Here is a 21,865-nt window from a genome sequence, read left to right as displayed (position 1 = left end):
CCTGAAATCCAGCCCCTGTTCCTGCAATGTCAGGATGTATAATCCTTTTTTTTTTTTTTTTTTTTTTTTTTTTTTAACTTCGGTGGGGATGAGAGACCCCAGGGTGCATAGTCAGGTTAATAGAAGTTATATATCACAGGTTGGACTTAACCTGAAATTCTTCCTTTATGATTTAAATAATTTATATTTTCTCTTTTCAAATTATAAATTCTCACCTGACACAGGAGCTATTTGTGCAAGGACCTGGATCTTTCCTTATTTCATCTCTCAAGGTGTTTATAAGCCAGTCTCAGTTAAATATGAACACATATTTATTGAACACGTGTTGTTTACACTTTGCATCACTATTTTAGGTTGGTTTCAAGAAAGAGCCCAAAATTATTTAATGGGCAAAGGTTCACACCATTGAGAAAATAGTTCAGGCCAGGTGTTCACTGCAATAAGCAGCCTCTAGTTGGTATTGAACTTGGCCAATCTTTGGCTAATGGTGGACATCTGTCCTTCTACAGAGCATTGCCCATTTGCTTGGAATAACTATGATGAGTCAACATCCTCTGGGGTAATTTAAATAATTTCTATTAAAGTTGATAAATGAAAGTACTTCCTAGGCAGCCTCAAAAGAGCTCTGCTCTGGGCCCAGACCTCTCCTACTTTCTCTATCAAGAGTGTTAATAATCCAAGGGTCAAGAGTCAGCCAACATATGATTATAAATTTATTGGGCACCTACTGTTTACATATTACACCACTATCTCAGGTTGTGTCCAAGAAAGAGTTTAGGCTCTTAGTCTCAGCAAAAGTCCCTTTCAATTCTTCCCACTATAACTATGCTTGTTTCTGGTATGGCACAGCCTTTCTGTGTACTGTTGTGAAAGCTAATCTGTTTTAAAATACTGGCAGAGCCTGAAGCACATCATTCATCTGGACCCCTGGCTACCTACCAGTGGACACAAATGAGAGAAGGGCTAGTTTCTGGGATTTTTTTTTCAGATCATAAATCTCCCACCTTACTGAGGAAGCAGCCACTCTTAGAGACGGTAAATCAATTTGCCTAAAACAAACAACAAACAAATCTACATTTCCCTGTGCCTGTTTCCCCTTTCCAAAAGGTAACACATTCTGAAGAATAAAACAAAAGAAAAACAAATGGAACGATTCAGTACCCCTTGTATAGATAATGTTCTGTTAAGCACCATAAGGTACTAAGGGTCACAAAGAAACCGGGACGTGGCCTCTGACCTCATGGAACCTATATTCTGCTAGGGAACACACAGGCCTGGATGAATACCTGTACAGGCCCTAACATGAACGGAGATGCTCCTTCTCGTCTATATGCAGATCAAAATAAAAGGCATAGTGTAAAACACAGAACTTACATGTATATAAAATTTTTAGATTTTCTGGCTGTAGAATCCTGGACAAATTAATTGAGTTGAAAAAGAACTTTTCTCATGTTTTTGTGCACTGGATTTACTGGTTCCTTAAACACATGGCATTGGTGGAATTCTTAAATTGAACGAATACTTGGAATTCAGTCCAGTTGGATGTTCAACATCCTTATTTTATTTATAGGAATGCAGACACAGAATGAAAATATTCTAAGCATTAAATATGGTATATTCTGAGTTTTCTCATCAGTCCAATAGAAATGGTAGTGTGTGTGTGTGTGTGTGTGTGTGTGTGTGTGTGTATATATATATATATATATATATATATATATATATATATATATATATATAATTTATATATGTATATATGTATTTATATAGTACTAGAGGCCCAGTGCACAAAATCCCTCAGCCCAACCTGCACTCTCTCTAATATGGGACCCCTCAGGGGATGTCCAACTGCAGGTTTAAATCTGCAGTTGGACATCCCTCTCATAATCCGGGACCACTGGCTCCTAACTGCTCACCTGCCTGCCTGATTGCCCCCTAACTGTTCCCTTGCAGGCCTAATTGACACCTAACTGTTCCTCTGCCAGCCTGATTTGCCCCCAACTGCCATCCCTTGCTGGCTTTTTATTAATATAGATATGACCATTCACAGAAAATTTTACCAACCTTGCGTTATAATAAGGGCTTGACAATTGAACCATTAGGACCAGATATCAAGATTTTCTTTCTTTGAATAGTGGAAGGAATAATTATCTTGTCTTTAAGTTGCCCTGAACGTCAAATGAGATAATGACTTAGAAAAGTATAAAAGCACCATATAAAGACAACTGTCTTTTTCATGTACTGAAAAGATAATGAAGTGGTAAAATGAAAAACACTATTTTTATTCTCCCTCTTCCTTCCTTTACAGCCTTTATTTAAACTTTGAAATTTATAAAAATTTCACTCCAATTTTCATTTCTTTACATTCAATATTATTTTGTATTGGTTTCAGGTTTTATATTAGTTACAGAATCGTGGTTAGACAATCATATACTTTACAAAGTGTTCCTCAATATTTCCAGTACCCACCTGGCATCATACCATCATTACAATACTATTGACTATATCCCCTATTTAAGTGACAATGGTTTACAGGTTCCTTCCAGTCTTTTGTGTTGTTTGCCTTTCCTTTCCTTTCTCACTTTTTCCCTCATTTTCTTTACATAGTATCTCAATTGGCCATCAAAGCTCAGTGAAGGCACTGTGACACGCCTAATCCATTTTACAGACCAGAAAACTGAGGCCAATACCAGTTGGCTGTGGAACTTGACTCAGCACACAGGAAGCCCTCAGAGCCATGCTCTCTGCCCTTCCTAAGGGGCAGCCACCTGGCAAACAGAACAAACCTTCCTGTCAGGTTTCCGGGCCTCTCTCAAGCACCTCTTCATTGGGGACACTCCACATTCTTTTCTCTACCCCGTCCAGTCCCTGCCCCCATTCTTTACTGCCCCCGCTTCTCCGGAGCAGGTGGAAGGCTTTACTCTCACTTTCTAGGAGAGCTCTGTCATGGTGCAAGGCAGCGTGGGCTTGCTTTTGGGCCAAGGCAGGAGCAGGAGTCGCTGCCTCTGAAGTGTGAAGGCCGTCTGGGCGAGGCAGGTTAGCACTGGGAGATTCTCTGAATCACATCAGTCAGTCCAGTACCCTGCAGTGCGGCACCCCTCCACTGAAGTGGCACCGCACCTCAACCCCCTCCTCAGGGGTGAGGGTCTTTGCCCTCTGCTCAGGAGTCCTTCCATGTCCCTTGATCTCTGGCTGGGCCCACCCGCGTCTTGAGGCCATTGCAGAACCTCTGTCTGTCTGCAGGTGAGGCAGATCCCTGTCCTCGGTCTTCTCGAAGCTGTGAATCTGTGGTCAGAGCCCTGGTCTGCTTCTCAGCAACCCCATGCCTGTGAGGTTCCCAGGGCACCATGGGAGTGGTTATGCAGGTCCAGCCATGCCTCCTTGGGGCAGTGATGTTCCCAGGGCCCCACAGGAGTGGCTAGGCAGGCCCAACTGTGCCTCCTTGGGGCAATGATGTTCTTGGGGCCCCACAGGTGTGGCTAGGCAGGCCACTGCCCCTCTTGGGGTCTGCGATGGACCTGAATCCCTCCGGTGGCATCTAGCACTGCCCACCCCACCTCCCCAGGCCCGATGGACTGGTACCTTGTGGGCAGTATCTGGTGCTCTGCCATGTGGGCAGTATCTGGTGCTCACCTGTCCACGATGGACCTGTACCCCCAGGAGCAGGCCATGATGCTGCCTGCCCTGCCTGCATATGCAAATTAATTTTTGGTGGGTTAATTTGCATGCTCACTCTGATTGGCTGTGGGCATAGTGGAGGTATGGTCAATTTGCATATTTGTCTATCATTATGTAAGATTATATAAATTTAGCACAGCACTAGGTGCATAGTAAGTGTTCAGTAAATGACAGTGATTACTATAATCAACATTATTTCACTCTATCCAATTCTAGTAGATGCTGTTGGTGCCATGCTCATAACATTCTTACCAGCCACTGCATCCATACCCTAGTTCTGTGTTTTGAGTACCAACAGCTCACAGCTGCCCCTTCTCCAGAGAATTGCCCTCCTTTGAAACAATGTATTCACTAGGCAGTTATGGTTCCCTGTGCCCAGGATATAGCCTGCGGCCAAGGGGTGACCCTTATGAAGAGATAAAGAGTTAGTCTCCTTGCCTTATGGTGGGACCAACCCCAAGCTCAGGGTGATCAAATTGCAGCTACTCTCCAGCTGAGTTCATATTCTGGCATTTCTCCTGCTCTTTTCTGCTCCCCTCACACCCTTTCTCCTCAGAGCACACCCTCGGTAGAGTACTTCTCTCAGGGTGTGCTTTTAGGAAACCCAACTCTTGTGGAGAGCTCCCCTCCTTTGCCTGCGCAATAATAAGCCATCTTGGCTCATTGTGATTCTTATATTCAGAGCCTTGGTGAATCTCTACCATGTGATATTTTTAGCCAGAAGAAGAAAATGATCTTGCCTTTGTGGCTGGCATCTGGTTCAGCCACGTCAGACCTTTGCAATCAGAGAGGCCAGTGCACTGGGTTCTTTATCTTACATTTTGCCTAATTCTTCCTCACCAGGTCTATTAGCCTGTTCTCTCTTTAAACTGAATAATCACACTATTAATTAGCTTTGGGTCAGAAAAAAACAAAACAAAAACATTCATTCATCCAATCAGCCAGCCATTCATTCATCTGTTCATCCTTCTAACAGTTACTGAATATTGTCCATGTAGTCACATACTGTGCTAGGTGCTGAGAATGTGGCTGCAACATAGATATAGTATCTGATCTCTAGGAACTCACCTCTAGATTGAGCATAGCACTAACAACATCTATTAGAATTAGAGAGAGAAATGAACAAGCAAACAGGCAACTTCAATGAAGTTTGTGATCCCTGCTGTCTAGGAGAACACACAGAAGCTCCTATATCAATCTCAGGTTCAAAATGACTTTGTTTCATTGTGATTGACCAAAACAGAAATAAATAGAATGGATATCCTTTAGCACACTGCAAAAAAAAACAAAAAACAAAACAAAAACAAAACAAAACAAAAAAAACCTAAAAAACAAAATAACCAGAGCAGTTATTCAAAGAATAAGGTGTTACAATATAGAAAGATGTATAGTTCTGAGCATAAAAAATGGTTGCCTAGTGATGGAGAGAATAATGAGATATAAATGCAAAGCACTCTGGCTGGTGTGTTATTATTGCTGCAGCTTTTTCCCCACTCAAAGGCTCATCTGAATTAGATGATTTCTGCTTGGGGACAGGCTATATCAGTGGCAATCAACCCAGAGTTCTCTGACTGCCTTTCCACCCTATGGCATGGCTGATTGCCCAAAGACATGGTCAAGACAGCAGGGCGTCAATTGCATGGCTGCCTTATTGTTGCTTTTTACCTCCATACCATTCATCAATCTACTCCTGCCAGACATGCAGAGATTATAGCATAACTATGGAGTTAGGAATGTTAATTGTTCTATGTCGACATTTTAGTGTAGCTGGTGCTAATGGGAAAATAATTTTTACTCTGTGTCTTTATGGCCATTTTCATTGTTCTCTGGTGGTTACGCAGTTATTTGGCTATAGATGATAATGAAATAATACATAGTTGCTATTATTGATTTGGCTGCAGAATTGGGGAAGTCATAAAGGAGAAGGTATTTGAGAGAAGCTGTGACTTGATAAATATTTAATTTTTCTTGAGGCTTCTTTTTGTCTTTGCAGAGAGTTCTCTTTGGCTATCACAATGTAAAATTCTAAAAATACCAGTGATTTGGTTATTTAAGAATCCCAAGATATTACTCATAAGTCAGCTCTGTTGATGATCAGGTGCTGGAACCTGAAAGATAAGGAAGTCCTGGTCTTCTGTCCCCGTCACCCAGTTTCCTGAGTTGCAAGCCTTGAGGTTGGTCTATATTCCTCCATCTCTCTTATTCTCCTGTGCCTTACCTCCATGCATCCCCAAAGCCCATCTGTTGCCCCTTCTTTGGTCCCAGTCGTGGCTCTGGTAGAAGACCTGTGAACTTATCTCTTCCTAGACTATTGATTGACTACTGCTGCCTTACACATTCATCTCTCACCTCTAGTCTCAACTATCCCTCTCCACCAATCATGTTGTCAGCTCCTTATTCACAATTCTTCTCATTGAATAAAATAAAAACTTCATGCCAAGATGTTTCAAGATCTAACCCCTACCCACCTTTCTAACTTCACATCCTTTCACATTCCCTTTTCATTCCCAATAACCCAGTGTGTGACTCAGTTCTTGTTCTTCCCCAAAGTGCATCATGCCTTCTCCTCATAGGCACACTTACTTCCTAGAATGCCCTCATTCTTCAGAAGCTACCTCTGAGAGTCCTCCCTTACTCACCTGAGCAAACGTGATCTTTCCTGTACATTGCGTGTTCTACCTAAAGCATAGAAACGACCACACTGTATTGTAACGGTATGCTGGTTCATCTGTTTCCTTACATGACCATGAACTAGAAGTTTATCTCTTTAATCTCTAGTATCTGGGCTAGTGGCAGGAACATAGCAATTATTTATTCTGTACCGAATAAATGAGTGAAATGGATTTCCTCCTAATGTGGTAGGATCTTCTGGATTAAAATGACAGATAAATCGCCAAAACTGGTTTCACTAAGTGGATAGTGTCGGCCTGAGGACTGAAAGGTCCGGGTTTGATTCCAATCAAGGGCATATGCCGGGGTTGTGGGCATATAATCCCCAGTAGGGGGTATGCAGAAGGCAGCCAGTCAATATTCTCTCTCATCATTGATGCTTCTATCTCTCTCTCCCTTTCCCTTCCTCTCTGAAATCAATAAAAACATATTTAAAAAAAGATAAATCAGTTACACTTCATAAGGATCATATGAGATATTTTTTTAAAATATATATTTTATTGATTTTGTACAGAGAGGAAGGGAGAGAGAGAGAATGTTAGAAACATCGATGAGAGAGAGTTATTGATCAGCTGCCTCTTGCACACCCCCTACTGGGGATATGCCCGCAACCGAGGTACATGCCCTTAACCGGAATCGAACCCGGGACCCTTCAGTCCCCAAGCCGACGCTTTATCCATTGAGCCAAACCAGTTTCGGTCATATGAGATATTTTTATTAAGTTACAGTCACAGCCATATAGTCACATCTGTTAGAAGGCTAGCCTCCCTTTCTTTATAATCCTCACACATGCCATTCCTCATGCCTGGAACATTAGTGTTTTTCACTAGAGACTGTAAGACTATTAATGGCTTGTTTACAGCTAGGAATACTCCTATAGAGACCCAGATCCCCCAAATTCCTCAGTGTTTTTCCCTGCAATCAATTAAATTAGACATTCCCTAGTACAGGCTTTTTATCTCATGGTTCTATAAGGTTAAGCCATGTTAAGTTATCATTTTTGTGCATCAGTAATGATTGAATATCAGTGCTTCACATTGGTCAAACTAATAGTTAGCAAATACACTCATTAATGATGGTGCCAAGGTGAACATCGAAGTGTCTGCATTTAAATGTTCTAGATTTCAAATGAAAAAAAAAGTACTTTACTTATCTCAGCCTGGGTCTCCCTGGCTTCTGTCTCTAAAGCTACTCAGTAGGGTCTGCTAAGCCCACTGCTTTTCCTCAACTAAGATCATAAATGCTTGGAGTGCTGTGCAGAAATAACCTTGTGAAAGGTTAGTATTTATAGCTAGTTAGCAGAAGCCCAGCACAATGTAAAGGCACAATAAATGTCTCAGAATGAATGCTAAGTAGCACATATATTACTTGTATCATGGAGAAAATCTTCAATTGGTTGTGATGAAAGGGCTTGTGGGAAGGTGGTTGTGATTCCTTTCTGAAATGAGAGTCACACTTTTTGGCTATTTGTCCCTGGACCTTTATCTCTACTGTCCTGCTCCCGTGACCAAAACCCACAGGATGTGATCAACACCCACTATCTGTCCTCTGAACTGTCTAATCCACAGCCTTTGCCTCAGGCTTTATTGCTCATGCTACCCTTTATTCTATTTCCCAAGCAAAAGGTGTCACTGGCTTCTAGCCTCTTGCCTCATCACCTGTCTATGTCTATATTTTCACCATTAAAATCACAGCCAACATTTCTCTACTAGAATTGTCTTAGATCACCCTCCTTAATAGGGATTACATTTACTCTGGTCACTCAAAATGTCATCTCAGGTTGTGACCCAATTCCCAGCATCCCTATGTGTCTCATGTTGTCTGATGTACTTACCTATTTCCCAACCCCAGAAACAAGGATGCCCCCCCCCCCCCCCCCCCCCCCCCCCCGCCGAAGATCCACAGAGAAGGAGACAAGAACACAGGCCTGTCCCCTAAGGATCTTCCTTTTGCTACCAGTCAGATTCAAATGTCATCTAAAATTAGTCAAAACTTAACCTCCACTCAGATCCCTCCTCACCCTGCATATTTCTCATGCTTACCTTTACCTGGAAAGGTGAAGGAAGAGAAGGCAGAAGAGAGAAGTGAAGCCCAAGAACCTGGGTGTTTTTCTTGGGCAAGAGCCAGATCTGCTCTAGAGAAAAATAAGCTGTGTAAGAAAGTGTGCTGTGTAGTTCAAGGCCGCCACAACTATAGAGGCTAATGCCACTCAGCAGGAACTCTGCCTCCCAGGGAGAACTGTTTCCAGCTTTTTCCTGTATGTATTATCCTTTTTTACCCCCAGGATAATGAAGTCTTGTTGCCAACTCACTTGGTTTGAGTCTTTGGTCTCCTCTGGTCGACCAGCTCTCCCCTCCCTCCCAATCTTTCTTTCTCTTGTTCTGTGACACCTGTTGAATGTGGCACACAGGGTGTGAAGTCGCCGCAGTACTTCCTGTGATTGTGAGGTAATTGGATAATATTACTACCTTCTCAGAAAGTCTTCAAAGTTATCACGAGGAAGTGAGGCATTCCTCTCCTGGCTGGTGTCTATGTGGCCAGATAAGATGACTGCTACATTCCATCCCACCCATGTAATTTAGCCATTCTTCCATATTTGGGTACTTCCGTGGACACACTGAGGGTTGCGACCCTCCAAAGCACTTGGCTAAAATGGAATTCCAAATATAGTGCCTACTCATGGGTTTCCAATAATCAGTTCGTACGTAGTCTATCCACAGTTCAGGGCTTAGGCTCCTTTCTCTGTTTTTGGTTATTTCCACCTCCCCGCTTCCCTTTGGAAGTTTAAAGCAAGTCAGAGGCATCTTGTAGGTGATAGTAAAAGTATTTATAATCAAAGAGAGCTCTTATCACAAAGCACATTTTGTCACACAAAGTGTATAGCACAAATAGTAATGTGTGTGGCTGTATGAGTTAGGTTGCCTGGGTATAAATCTCAACACTAACAATTTTTAACTTTTTAAACATGGATAGGTTACTTAACTTCTCTGTGCCTCAGTTTCTTTATCTATAAAATAAGAATTATAATAGGATGTAACTACTCATAAGTCACTGTGAAGATCAAATGACTTAATGTGCACATAGTACTTAAAGCAGTGCCTGGAAAAAACTTTACCAAAATAATATATGACATTATTGGTAGAAGTAGTGATAGTGATAGTAATAGTAGTGGTGATAGAAATAACGTTTAAGCCGAGACCGGTTTGGCTCAATGGATGGAGCGTCGGCTTGGGGACTGAAGGGACCCGGGTTCGATTCCGGTCAAGGGCATGTACCTTGGTTGCGGGCATGTCCCCATTGGGGGGTGTGCAAGAGGCAGCTGATCGATGACTCTCTCTCATCGATGTTTCTAGCTTTCTATCTCTCTCCCTTCCTCTCTGTACAAAATCAATAAAATATATTTTTAAAAAATGAAAAGAAAAAACGAAATAACGTTTAATATTTGCCTTAGAGAAGTATGTTTTCCTGCAGTGTTTCTCTTACATGAGAACTCACTGAACCCCTTCAATATGTCCCTGAACCTCTGAATTCTCTGGACCCCTGAGACTCATTGCTTTAGCAAAAAGAGTCCCACCTAGAAGTCAGATGAGCTGGGAATATTTGCAGTGAGGCACATGCTACTAATTTATAGCATATCACAGGCCAGTCCTTATATTAGGTTCTTCTCTTCTTACTTTATGTATTCTTCACACCAGTTCTGATAGGTCTCCATTTTACAGATGAGGAAATAAAAAAATCTGACTGGTTTTAACAACTGAGCCTGCCCTAGCTGATTTGGCTCAGTGGATAGTGTCAGCTTGCAGACTGAAGAGTCCCAGGTTCAATTCCGGTCAAGGACTTGATCCCGGAAACATACAGATAGAAGCATCATTGATGTTTCTATCTCTCTTTCCCTCTCCCTTCCTCTCTGAAATCAATAAAGATATATTAAACAAACAACAACAACAATAAAACAACAACAACTGAGCCAATGCCATGAAGCAGAAAACACGGGCCTGTCTCGAACCACTATTAAAATCCAAGTCCACAGATTCTCTATTTCTGGGACCTTATTTCTCCTGCTTCGTAAAACTGAATACTCTTGTCGAGTCCATCTCACAGTGCAAGCATTCAAAGAGAAAGTGTTCATGCAAGTCAGCTGTGGGCCGGGAAATGGCAGCTGAATTGGATTCATGACTCCAAGTAAAAGGAACTGGGAAGAGCCAGCCAGGAGGTGCAGGAGATGCTAATATTGGGAGGCGACTCAGGATGCCTTCTCCAGGCAGAACCCCGGGGGCAGGTGCTAGGCTGAGTGGCATAGCCTATGGGTTTGTGGGAGTCGAGGATGGGGTTGCCCCTGGGCAGAGCTTCCCCTGGTGGAAGAGGGAACAGTAGTCAGACTAGCTTCTCCCCAGTCAGCCACCTGAGGGTCTGCCAAGCAGAGTGGGCCTTCAGCACATGTCAGAGTGCTCCCTGTGGGCATGGAGAGGCCTGGCCTTAGAACAAGGAGCACAGTCAAACCTCCACGTGGTGCTAATGGCCTCGACTGGCTGTAAGGCTGTGGAATCTGGTGTGGGATCAGATTGTAATAAAAACCCAGGATCTCAGTCTTAAATGTTCCAGGGGCAGGATCTCACCCCGTGGGAATAAGGGAGGTTGGGGAAAGGAGTAGAAATGAGTTTCCTCCTCGGAAACACATTTGTACTTTTACTAGATGGAGAACTCTGGAAACAGTGGGCTCTGGGGAAAGAACCACACTTTGGTTCTCCTTTTGATATGACCCATTTACTTTGTGTCTTATGGCTGCCATCTCTCACATGCTTTATTGCCATAATTCTGGCTGAGTTTTCTGCTCTGAGATTTGTTCATTCCAGTCAGGCTCACCGCAGTCCAGAGTGATTGCAGCTAATTGCTCAGAACTTTCCCCTACATAAAACTCTTGTGGGATTTCCCTTTGCCCTCAGGATAAAGGCCTAACAGCTTGGCTTTCAAGACAATGGAGGTTCCAGATTCCTGATCACTGCTCTAGATACTTTCTACTCCCTTTCCCCAGGTAAGGGCCTGTGTAATTAATAAATTATGGTAAACGAGTCGTTTCTAGAGTCATCAGCAATATATCAGAATAGAAGAAGACTTCTATCATCTGAGGATGAAAACATGTATGCAATCAACACGAACACGGGGGAAGTTAGCCTGGAGTCAAAGAAGCTGAAGTCTAGTTCTCGCTGAGCCTCTGTGTAATCTCCACACGTGGCTTCCAGACTCGGTTCCTTCTTTTATAAAATAAGGCCAGTGACATTGTGAATTCTATACTCTAATAATTTTTACCTTTTCAAGATACTTCAAAGATAAATCTAACAGTACACAGAGAAACACTTTACAAATTCAGAGCATTATTAATATAAGTTTCTTATATACCAAGATGTGCACCACTAATTACCTTTAAAATCTTTTTTAGGTCACATCTTTTTTTAGAATCTGCACTTTATATAAAATCTGTAATAACTAAGGCTATCTTTGTATCAGGCATGAATCTAAAACATTCCAAAGAGACCTTTCATTTTGTTGGATCTGAGAAACAGGGGTGGCTATAAGCCTTGCTTTTCTGTGCACCAGTTGCAGACTTAACAGAGGGGCCTCGTGAGAAAGTACGAGAGAAGAGAGCAACTGAAGGCTCCTGGTGGGATGAAATAAAGATGGCTCTATCTTAAGGAAATCTCGAAAAGTCATTCTTTTTGTGCCACATATTATGATGGCTCTCAGAGGAAATGGAGAGCATGTAAAATATTAGAATGTGGGTCATGGGCTGTTGTAGGTTCCTGCTCCTACTATGCTTTTAATCACCTCATTTTTTTTCTTTTGCTTTCAAAGCTCTTTCCCAATCTGGGGTGCATTTCTCCTTTTTTTCTCCCAGCCTCCCAACATACACATATTTTTCAGTTAGCTAACTCTTGGAAGATACAATATTGAATGAATGAGTGAAGAAACGAAAGGATGTTGGATGGAGGGAGTGATGGACATCATGACCAGAAGGTCTTGATTCTTATTTGGATCAGACTTGTGAAGTAAGTAGAGCAGCATTATTGGTCCCATTTTACAAATGATGAAACAGGTTTAGAAAGTTGAGTGGCTTGAAGACACTGTTAAATAGTGGCAGAATGAACCCTTAACTCTTAGGATACTTTTCTTTGCACAACATCATAATTCTTGAAGGCAAGAAGACTTAATTTTTATGTTGTAGGCTGAGAACAAGCCTTTTTTAGAGAAAAGAACATTTATCTGCTTGTCTCCTTCTCCTCTTCTCCTTAAGGAAGTGATTTCAGAGGCAAGCCAGTACTCAGAGGCTAATTTTAAAGATAGGTCTCAAAAGTGACATCTGTTAGGATCATAATAAAAAATAAGTAAAGATTATAAGATTTTAGCCCACTTCTAATGAAGATTCAGTACAATTCTCTGCTAGTAAAATGAACCTGTTTCCATGGCAGAGAAGGAACTAAGGGAGGAAAGAGAAAAAAAAATCGTTAGAGCATTTTTTTTTCAGAATTATTTCTCAAGATATACTTAACAATTCAGTGTTGATGAGGAGGCAAGGGCTGATAAATAGAACAACACTTTAGGTCTTATCAAGGGACAGGATAAGTGAGAAACTTGGGCATAAAAATGATTTGTTGAGCTCATATGTATGCTCTCTTTCACATGCTTTGGCTCACATCTTTTCATAAAAATCTGAATCTAGACTGAGTTTTAAACCCTGACTTTACCACCAACTGGCTCTGTAATCATGGTCATGATTCTTAACTTCTCTATTGTCATCTGTAAATGCAAGTAATAATAATTAACACACATTCCCCTTGTAGGTAATTGTGAGAATTAAATGAATTAGTTTATGTTAGTACCCTTTGATGAGTGTCTGGCAAATTGTAAATTTCGTTATCATCATCATCATTACAGCTATCTTTTCAAACTGTCTCTTGAGTTATTGTCAGTTGGGTCAAACAGTGAGGAAAGAGTTGCTAGATCACCTTGGCTACTTTTACACCTTCTGGCCTTTCTATGTCCCATTTCCAACCTTCTGGAAATTCAAGACTCATTAAGTCTGGGGTAAGACATAGTTATATATATTTTGAAAAGGCAGATATAGAATGCTTTCTTTCGTTCTACTCAACCTAACACCCACCAGAATTCCAACTTTAAGGGATTTCTCTGGAGAGTGAAAAACCTCAGGGGCAAGAACAAGGAACTGTGGGAGTGGGACTACTTATATTGTATAAGTTCAACCTAGAGACCACAAGAGAGATGTCAGGTGATACGATAGAATCTATTTTTTCATTATCATGCTCTCTCTGCTCAGAAACATTTTCATCTTAATTGCTGGCTTCTGCAACACCCTCCTGTAATCTCCTTCAAATCCAGTGGATTCTGTGTTGTCATACTTCATCAGCTGTGTTATAATTCCCAGGAACTGGCCACGATTGATGTCCTATCCCTGAAAATCTGGCCCAAAATAAATGGCTTTAGAGGGCTTAATAATAAATCAGAGGCATTCTGAACAGATTCTGAAAGTATCTTAAGTCAGGACAAATCCTCCTGGGAATCCAATTTGGCTGCTTCATTACCAGTTCTGTGTCCCACAAGCAGGAAGATTATAAACAACATTGTAAAGATGTAGATGAGATTGGCTTTTGTGACCTAATGTTTCTGGTGAAGAGAGAAGTACATGTTGTTAAAACAGAAAAAAAAATGCACACAACCCACTGGCAACAGATTTCTACATGCTTCATTTTGAACAAGAATCATTTTGTGATTTTATTACCTTGGTGACAAAGACGTGGCTGCTTCTGCATTTTATGGTGATTTAATTAACCTTTGTGCACAGAGAACAGGTACTCCTACTCCATGAACTAAGAGCCACTTTAAAATGGAAAGTTGCCAGCTGTGTCTCATGGGCCTTGACCAAGATTCTGCAGAGGGTGGTGAGAGCAAAAGTCCCAGGACCAGGCTCTGGGAGATGCATTCCAGCAAGTGACTTAATATTCTGTGTCTCAGTTTCTTCCATTTGGAAAATGGGCCAATAGTGGTTTGTACCTCACCTTTTTGTAAGTGACACTAGGACTAACCAACAGGTAATCAACTGTGAGATAACCAACAAGTGTGTGGGTAATGAGGGAAAGTTTAATTGATAAACCTAGCTTTAGAGAAATCGTGAAGAATTGTTGGAGTTAGGCTGTCATTTTAGGTTAACAAATCTCCATGTAAGGTGCTGGAATTTACAGTATAATAGAATATTTCTGTTCAGGGCCTTTGGAGTTAGACAGATCTGGGTTTAAACCCTTGCTCTGCTACTTTAGTGGCTGTATGACCACAGGTTCTTCAGTTAGCTATGGGAATTACATGGAGGATGTCCGTCACACAGTACATACCCAATGCTATGGAGGGGTGCAGTGCATGGAAGCTGTAACTATTATTACCCTCAAACTATTGACTGTCATTCCTTGACCCCTATATTAGTTTCCTATTGCAGCTGTAATAAACTGCCACAAATCCAATGGCTTAAAAAAAACAGAAATTTATTCTTTCACAGTTATTCAGGCCAGAAATCTGAAATCAAGGTGTCAGCAGAGCCATGCTCTCTGTAGGGTCTCTAAAGGAGAATCAGTCTCTTGCTTCTTTGAGCTTCTGGAAGCCACCACCATTAGTTGATGCTCAGTTTCTGCCTGTGTCCACATTGCCTTTTTTCTGTGTGTCTTATCTCCCTTGGCTATTCTCTCAGAAGGGCACTTGATAGTATTTAGGGACAACCCAGATAATTCAGGGTAATCTTCTCATCTCAAAAATCCTTAATTTAGTCACATCCACTAAAACTTTACCATATAAAATAACAGCCCTCACCATTGTGGCTCACTTGGTCGAGCATCATTCCATACACCAAAGTGTCGGCCTGCAGACCAAAAGGTTCTGGTTCGATCCCGGTCAAGGGCATTTGCCTTGGTTGCAGGCTCCTGGCCCTGGTTGGAGGCAACCAATTGATGTGTATCTCTCACATTGATGTCTCTGTCTTTCCCTCTCTCTTCCACTCTCCCTAAAAATCAATGGAGAAATATCCTTGGGTGAGGATTAACAACAACAACTAAAACACACCAAAAAATCAATACAAAATATATTTTTTATGTGAAACTGGGATATTATTTCAAATATAAACAATGATTGTACACAGGTTATATAGCTGAAAAGTCCATACTCTGGATGCTAAACGTCGATGGCCAGGTCAACCTTCAGCTGCATCTTGTGTATTAGGCATAATCTTAGGAAGTTTGCTTAAAGTGTTAGCTCTTATAATGCATTTCTGTGCCTTTGGATGGAGGAAAAATTGGAGACCAAGAAGAACAGTTACTATGCTTCTAAAATTAGAAATCCATACTATCTGCTTTTATTTCCTCTAATTTATTACTTGCTTCCAGAGTATTATGCAAAACAAACAAACAAACAAACAAACATTCTCATTAACTAAGAATTTTATGTATCGGGAAACTCATGAATTGAAATTTCATATGTAATTATGCATACTATTAATGTACATCCATGAGTACATAAGGACAGCTCTAACTTTGTGGGACTGAAAGTTATATGATATGGGGGCTTCTTGAGGAAAAGGAACACAAAATTACATATTCAAAATTATATATAAGAGTGAATATTTACTTACAATGAGAAGAGAAAGCAAACAAATTGTTGGTGGTAAAAATGGATTCTTGTGGTATGAGAAATAAATTTCAAAGGACACATGCATGGGAGAAGTTAATTGTAGTGGGAAGATTTGTTGGGGTGAAGGTAAGTAACATGCTCTCAGGATGTAGATGGCAGGCTGGCTCTAGTAACAACTACCCTAGGATCCCTGATAATCCTCCACATATTTCCTTGTTTGGGGGAACGAGCATGCTTTTCTTTTGAACTATCCAGTCTATTTCCTGGGTTTTCTCAGGCTTATGGTGGGCCCTCCCCCTAACCAATCCTTTTTTTGGATCTTCTGGTTCTACCCTTATCCAACCTGATTCTTTTCCCAGATGACTCCTCCCCTTTATGTCCATTCTTTGGCTCCTATTGCATGCCCCTAAATTCTGCTTTGTCATCTGGTTTCTATGGAGCTGAGCAAGTGCCCAGCAAAGCAATTCTCCCCTTACTGGTTCTCCTTCTCCCCCCCCCCCCCCCGCCCCCACCACCATGCCCATCTTTGGAGAAGGGATCAGTGGTTCCCTGGGGAGATTCTTCCTGCCCACTCAGGGATTAAGTCCTTACGGAGGAGGGTGTGGTGGTCCCTCAGGGAGCCTCTACATGCTAACACTTACTAGTAAATCAGGCCTAGGGTCCAAATCAGCTCCCTAGTTTATTAGACTTAATGTCTGATTCCATTAGCTTCCTCCCTTTATTAATGACTAGCTAGTTACAAATTATTGGCTCATGCTGGTATAGAAGGCAAATGAAATGCAGATACTAGGAGTTGTTGGCTTGTGTATATGGCGATGGTTTAGGTCAGGGGTCGGAATGTTGGGCCCTCAGGCCTTAAAAGGCCTGAGAAATCATTTGGCCTGGCCCCGCCAAGGCATTAGAGGAGAGTTAATTAGATGTTTGACCAAATATAGCAGGCTGATTTTTAAGCTGATAATTTTGTATGGCCCATGAATGATGTTATAAATATCCAAATGGCTGTTGGCAGAAAAAAGGTTCCCCACCCCTGGGCTAGGTGGTTATGAGAAGCAGCTCCAGAAGTGGTCTTGCCAGCTGTCTCCTGGGCCAAGAGTCAATAAAGTTATACCCACTAGTTAATAAAGGAAATTTATTACATGTAAACTAAAGGCAATTTATCTTCCCTCTTTAAGACTTCACAGGAAAAGGTTTATATATTTGCCTGGAACAACATTCCAGTTTTGGATTAAGAAAATACCGTCCCATGTTGCCTTTTGAGTTCTCATCTTCATTTAGAAAACACCCTTCGGCAGATCCTAGGTCTTATCTGGGTAGAGAAGGGAGCCTAGATGTGTGGGTCTGGGTATGTCAAGACTGTGGTGCCTTTTTAAGCAACACACTTTGTTTGGACCTTTCCTCCTCTCTCATTTCTCTCAGGTGCTTGAGCTTTTGGGTGCTCCATGGCAGGAAGAGAAAGCATGTGTTTAAGAATTTGTGTGGTGAGTCCCGACCTCCCACGGTTCTCAGTATTTTCTAGGCAACTTTGGAAGGGCTGCAGGTATTCCAGAAAGTATTACTCTGCATAAGCAACCACTGGGAAGGGGGCAATGTCTGTCTGTATCTCCCTCTTATTTTTTTTATTTTGTCCTCTCCCCACCTCTCAACACATCTCCCTCCTCCTTCCAGAATCTTACAAATACCAAGGTAAGAAATCACTCACTAATTGAGGTCTCTGAAATACCTCAAAGCATGACTCACTACTGATGATGGGATTTGGGGCACTGTGACAGGAAATGGAAAGCTCAATCTGGGGAGCTAAGGGGACAGTAAGCTTCCAGGCACTTGCCAGGGGACTCCAAAGCCAGGCCTGCTCACTCCTTTTACTGTGGTTGCTGTTCTTGAAGTTAAGCTGGGGCAGCGTGGCTGGGCCAGCTTTATCAGGGCCAGTGGGAGTCACATGCCCACACCAGCCTGTCCTCACCTCCACCTCAGCCAGCAGTTACAGTCCATGGAGGAGTGCAGTGGATCCCGGTGTGGGCCAGCACAGAACCAATGCTGCCTGAGCCCAGGTTTCATAAAGGGGTGTGCAGAAAGGTGGGGGCAAAACAGGCATCAGCTCGCTGGTGATAAATGGAATCTGATTATGCTGATTCTGTGCATGTTTACCTTGTTAACAAACACATGCAAGTATCATGTATACTAGCCATTTAACTAAATATTTATTCAACAAACACTTCTTAACACATGCCATGCATTTTACTGGCTTACAAAGAAAGAGTTCACAAGTATAATTATAAAAACATATGAACACACCCAAAATAATACAGAATCATGTGATAAATATTATAATGGAATGCTGAGGCTGACCAGAAGCCCCTGAAAAACAGATGAACAGATTATTCCGATACAGTTTCACTGTGAAAGAGAGGGCTAAGGGGTTGCCTGGCTCAATCGACCAAGCAACCTTGATTGCCTGCCTCATTAGCCTTTTATTGTAACAGCAGTTTGAGATACAGTGTATCTTTAGATACAATTAGTAGGGTGAGTAATTTTGGAAGGACACATGTGTTTACATTGTCCTCTAGGCAAGGGCATCCAGGAACTAAGCATAAGGCTTCCAGTATACCCCTGGGGGGCTGCACATGCACAGGCTTGATTGAAAAGATCAAGGAATAATTAGGGGTGCCACATTCTACACTCCTCTGTCTCCCCTAAGTCATAATTCCAATAAACAGGGCAGTATTCCAATAAACACACTTCCCTTTTCTCAAAATGTCCTCCTTACAACTTTCCAACCAAGTCTCTTGTGCTTCCCAACATCGGAAGATACATAGAACTTTAGGGGAGACAAGAAATAGGAGTGTGTGTGTGTGTGCGTGTGTGTGTGTGTGTGTGTACACACATGAGTGTACCCATGTGCTGTGTATACCAGGTAAATGTGATTTTAAAAAAATTTTATTTGTTACATAAGGATTCAAGTATCTCCTGCAAGTATAGTCTTTCTCCCAATAAGAACTAGCTTCCCCTTCCCACCCTCCCATCAGTCGCCTCCTTCTAGTGTATTTTGAGTGAAAGGAGGTCAGCTCATATCCCTTCTTGAGGTGGGGTCACCCATGTCCCAGCCTTCTCTCCACTGTAGCCTGTTCTTAACAGTCACTGACAGCTCCTGTGATTGCTGACTGATCTCACCTTTCCCTCCCACAGAACAGCATCTCCATTCTCACCAAACTCCCCTCAAGCAAAGCTGTGGTGACACAGATGAGTGGAAAGGTTGGAGGTAATGGAAGGGATCCCAATGAATGGAAACTATTTAAAATAGAAAATCAAATGCCATGTTTCTTTAAAATGCTGTGGCCATCCTCACCCTATGTCTGCCACTTCTAGACCTGTTCATCTCTATTAGAGACCACTGTCTGTTCAGCAGAAGTTCAATGTTCCTGTGGCCTGGCCTCTCAGGTCACCCTAGGTCACTCTCTAGGTCACTTTAATGAATCAAGGCCACACACCCTGATGCATTTTTCTTAGAGAAGATTCTCCCCTAGACACAGAACAGCAGTCTTAGTGGTGTCGTTAAAGGATTTAGTTTTCAGCTCCTTAAAGATAGGAGGTGCAACAAAATTAAATCTTGTAGACCTGCGTCTCCTATGGAGCCCCCTTATCTGAGACATTATGGGGAGCACATGGAGGCCAAGGAAGGCTGTCCCACTGAGGGATGCCCACTCAGACTGCACTTCTGCATATCTGTCAGTCAGGGGTCTGTGTACAGATTCCTTGAATCCTGCTAAGTACCATAAATTTGATGTTTTCCCTTTTACTTGAAACTTGTGATTCTAAGCCACAAAGAAAGCCTGAGAAAATCAGACGACTACTGCACTCTCAGCAATCCCTAGCTTTGTGTGAATGGCAGCATAGGGACATGCACATCCCAACTCCTTTCCCTGCCAACTCAGCCTGGCCAGGTCACTCGATTGCAGTGTCCCAGATAATACAGAATGAGAATAAGTGGAGATAAAAAAAGAAAAATCTAAAAAAAAAATTTTGCTTTGTTTTAAATGACCCAAGCAATGTGAAAAACAACTTTTAAATTTTATTATTATTATTATTATGATGATGATGATGCAGGACTTAGCTCTTCTTAAATGCCATCTAGAGATTTTTCTCCTGCTCTGAGAGATGCTTTCTAGCCCATTCCCAGGGTTATGACTTTGACTCTCACAGCTGTCCCAGTTGTATCCACCCCTTTGCTGTCAATCTTCTCCTGGCAGATCCTTGTGAAGTTTTATTGCTGGCCAGAGTGCCCCTTCCTCTTTGGAGGTCACCATGGGATTCAGGCACAGAGTCCTCTGGCTGCCTTCCCAGCCACTAACACACATGGCCAGGATCTATACTGGGTTGAGTGGGTAGGAATGTTCAGGATTATACTTAGCAACTGGACTTCAGAGCCATCTGGGATAGAAAGATGGAGTAGAGTAGCCCTAAGCAGAATGAGGGCACACATCCTTGGAGACTCAGGATGTGTCAAATGCAGTCTTCTCGGGGAAAAGGGTGGACAGATATTGGGAGCAAGAATGCTGTTGTATATGAGCTTTAAGAATCCAGAAAGAAGTCCACTGTGAAGATAGGAGAGCAAAGAAAGATCCTAAACCAGCAAGAGGCAACGAACCCAAAGTTCTGAGATCCATAGGCAGCAACTTCTAACTCAAAACCACCAGTCCTCATTGACCTCTACTCAATTCCTATCACATTTTCCATCTTAAGGCATGTTTTGGCATTTATATCAGACTCTGTTTTATGTTGTTTCCCTACTGTGGTTTCATATATATATATACACACTATCTCTTTTCAACTGGAATATAAACTCCTGGAGGGTAAGACCATGCCCAACAACTGGCAAAAGGGTATGAGTAAAACAATTTTTTAAAACTTGTATCCTATTTAATAAAGAGGGAATATGCTAATTGACTGTCACACCCTCAAAGATGGTGGCACCCACAGCCACAAGATGATGGTGCCCAGTCCCCTCAGCCCTGCTGGCGTGGCGGGCATGTGGCACAGTTGGGCCCGCCCCCAGGCAGGTCTGGCCATGCTGCACGCCTGCCTCTGGAGTTCCCCAGTCTCCTCAGACCCCCAGCTGCCCAGGGCCGCCCAAGGCTCAGGCAAACTTTGGATGGTGGCTGCTCAGGGCCACCAGAGGCTTAGGTAACCAGGGTCTGCCAAGGCTTGTGCTTCAGGCAGTGGCAGCAGTAGAGGTGTGATGGGGGCATCGCCTTCTCCTGATTTCCCCTTGCCTCCTGCCCCTCAGGGCTCCCAGACTATGAGAGGGGGCAGGCTGAGCTGAGAGTAGCCCCCTCCAGTGCATGAATTTTCATGCACCAGGCCTCTAGTTTTACTATAAGAAAGACAATACAGTTGAATTGTGCATAGAAGTAAATTAAAAAATAATTATTATAGAAAAACAAACACTAGTAAGAAGCATTCTCTACCTAATTTCCTGCTCTAAAAATCATTTTAAAGGTTTCTAGTAATAAAAATTTTAAACATACACTAATGTAGAAAATAGTTTAACCCCATATAATCATCATCCTAAGTCCAGAATTCTCAAGTTTTCACCACTCTTTATTGCATTCATTCCCCTGTCATTTTAATTACAAATCCCAGATATGTTACTTATCCTTATCTCCTTCAGAATGTATCTCTAAAAAATACAAACATGTTTTTCATAACTTGACTAGCATCAACTTAAAATTAATAATAATTCCTGGATTTCAACTTTCCCGATTGTTTCCAAAAAGCAAGAACATCACTGGAAAGAAGGCCAGTTTCCCAACCTGTCACAGGGAGCCATGCTGGGAACTGACAG

This window comes from Pipistrellus hanaki (assembly GCF_964339955.1).
Source record: "Pipistrellus hanaki genome assembly, chromosome: 3".
Taxonomy (NCBI): domain Eukaryota; kingdom Metazoa; phylum Chordata; class Mammalia; order Chiroptera; family Vespertilionidae; genus Pipistrellus; species Pipistrellus hanaki.
Note: the sequence above shows the minus strand (reverse complement) of the source record.